This window comes from Pinus tabuliformis, chromosome 5_1, assembly GCF_031772625.1.
Source record: "Pinus tabuliformis cultivar Carrire ecotype Pingquan chromosome 5_1, CPIR1, whole genome shotgun sequence".
NCBI lineage: Eukaryota > Viridiplantae > Streptophyta > Pinopsida > Pinales > Pinaceae > Pinus > Pinus tabuliformis.
This window is the reverse complement of record NC_142305.1, coordinates 912903959-912906686: the sequence shown is the minus strand read 5'-3', so window position 1 is coordinate 912906686 and position 2728 is coordinate 912903959.

Genomic DNA, 2728 nt, shown 5'->3' with positions numbered 1-2728 from the left:
AATGGGAGTTGCTCCTGATTCACTCAACATTATCTCATAAGGTATCAAACCTTTTATTTTGAACTTGGTCATGATTAAGTGTTTTTGGTTTTTCTCAATTTGTTTCCATTTTGAGACGGGGGTGCTGCTAGCCCACAATTTTACACCCATAGAGCATCACTGGACAAACTAGGAGTCCAAAAAGAACTTTAATCGTTTTCCAATCTCATAACTCCGTCTCTCTACATCTGTTTTGAAGAGCATGTAGTGCTTTCCACCCTCCTAAAATTCTCTTCTTTCTGCAGTCCTCCCAATTAAGTTTGTTGTTGAAATCAATCTCGAGGTACTTGTACTCATTTACTTCTTCAAGAATGTTGCCTTCAAAGAAGAACGTACGCTGACTCTGTTTCCTTTTATTAGAGAAAATCATTATTTTGGTCTTGCTGGTATTGATTTGCATCCCCACTGCTCTAAAAAAATGCTCAAGGACATATAGGTGCATCTGCAATCCATGGGCTGATTTAGAAATCAATACAAGATCATCAACATATAAAAGAATTTTTATCATAAACTTCCCCTACCAAACACCATCTCCGTCTTACAGATTTAGCCACTCTTATAATTTATCAATATATAAACCAAAAAAAGAGATAGAAAACAACCTTACTTGAATAAAAAGCAACTTATGAATTCGATGAAAGTGGTGTTTTCGCAAATAATAAAGCTATTGTTGCTGATGTTTCTTTTCACGAGACATAAGGCATCAAAAAGGCTAAAATGCGATATGGATTGCAAAAGTGATATTGTTCCCGACCCTTTTCCAGGAGATTAATGTGCAACAATAATAAAAATTGGTGCAAAGTGTCAAGTCGAGTAGATGGGCTTATATATTGGTTAGTTTATAGTTATGATAAATATTATCATAATCAAGTAAGGTAAAATAAAGTATGGTTTTTTTTGGGAATAAATTTGTAATTTAAGATAATTTTTTTGGGAGGGTATCTTTATATTTGTTCACGTAAATTAGTGTGCTTTGCTTAGAAGGAATTGAGTGAGTATTTATTGACATTGAATTTTAGGATGGTATTCTCTATATTTATTCACGTAAATTAGTGTGTTTTGCTCGGAAGGAATTGAGTGAGTATTTATTGACATGGAACCAATCAAATAGATAATAATATAATGAAAACGAATTAAGTTAATCTCTTGTTTTAAAAAATAAATATAACTTGTAAACATTAAATATATATAAAAGAGCCTTAGTATCATGAAATGCGAAAAAGGGGGGCATCAGGAGATGGATCCAGAAGGATATTGGTAGCAGAAGAAGGTTGATTACAGCTGAACGTTTGAATTATATATTGGCAACCCCTTAAACTCGTTGGTTATCATCTACTGACCAAGTACTTTGTGATTATTGACTTGATTATGCTATGATGAATTAAAAATCATAAAAGACGTTATCTAAATAATCCATGCAAATTGAAAGACTAGATACACGACTATATAATTATAAATTTTATTACCATTACAAAGTTGCTACAAAATTAAAAGTTATAAGTGTGAACTCATGGAAGAACTTGAGAGGTCCATGTAAAAGGAATATAAGTAATGTTAATTATGATATTATGTGATATACAAGGAATACATTTTAAGATGTAACATGCATTTAACAAATGAAGCATGATATAATATCTTTATATAAAAGTAAGATAATCACTGTTTCATTAGGGTGATTCTTAATGTTTGCCACTAAGTATTGTGCTTAAGGTTGAACATTATTTTAGTACGTGAAACTAGGTTGGTAAGGGTGTATGTTGACTCAATCAAAGTTGAGTAATGATCGCATTGAGTTTATTAATGGCTTGATCAACTTTGATTATCAATGTGTCCTAGTTTGGATGTATTGATGCAATTTGATACAATATTAAAGGACTAAGCTGCACTTGGTGTTTTAAACACTTTGATGATCCGTGATGTTATGGTACTCATTTATTCAATCCTAAATAGGTCAAATCACGACAGTAGTGTAATTGGTGCTATCGTGTATATTAATCTTTGCATTGCTTCACTAAGTGGGATTTGTTATGTGTAGCTTTCATGAAATCTCTTGAAGTCATGAATGCCTAACTTGATTTGCACATTATTAATTATGAGATTCCTCATAGATTAATCTCTAGACAAGCCCCATGTTAACACTAAAAGCCCTTATTAAGCCATAGATATGGGGTTAACACAATTATATTGGTATATTATTACAACAGCTAGAACCTTTCATTATAATTGTACCATCTCTCTCTCTCTCTCTCTCACACACACACACACACACACACTCACACACAAACACTAAGGAGACATAATCTTAGAATCATCATATCGTGTCTTATACATTGCATACAACGTAAAACGAGGTTTCGCCCTCGAAGTGGGTTGTCATTATCGACTTCTTATCATATTTAAGGGGCATGGTTCGTTTTTCCTACATCAAGCAAGTCGTCATGGCATTTTTTATTATATTTTTTTTGTGGGGAAGCTTGTGACAGTGAAATTTTTAGACAATTGAGGAGAAATCTCAATCTACATCTAGTCAAATTTTCATATTGGTCTTGAAATCAATTTCAAACGGATGATCTTGACATTTTCACTGAAACATTTTTTTATGGGGCACTTCAGACTGTGATATTTTTAAGAGATTAAGGAGAGATATCAGGGTACAATTGGTAAAAATTTTGGATTTTGGTTCACTACA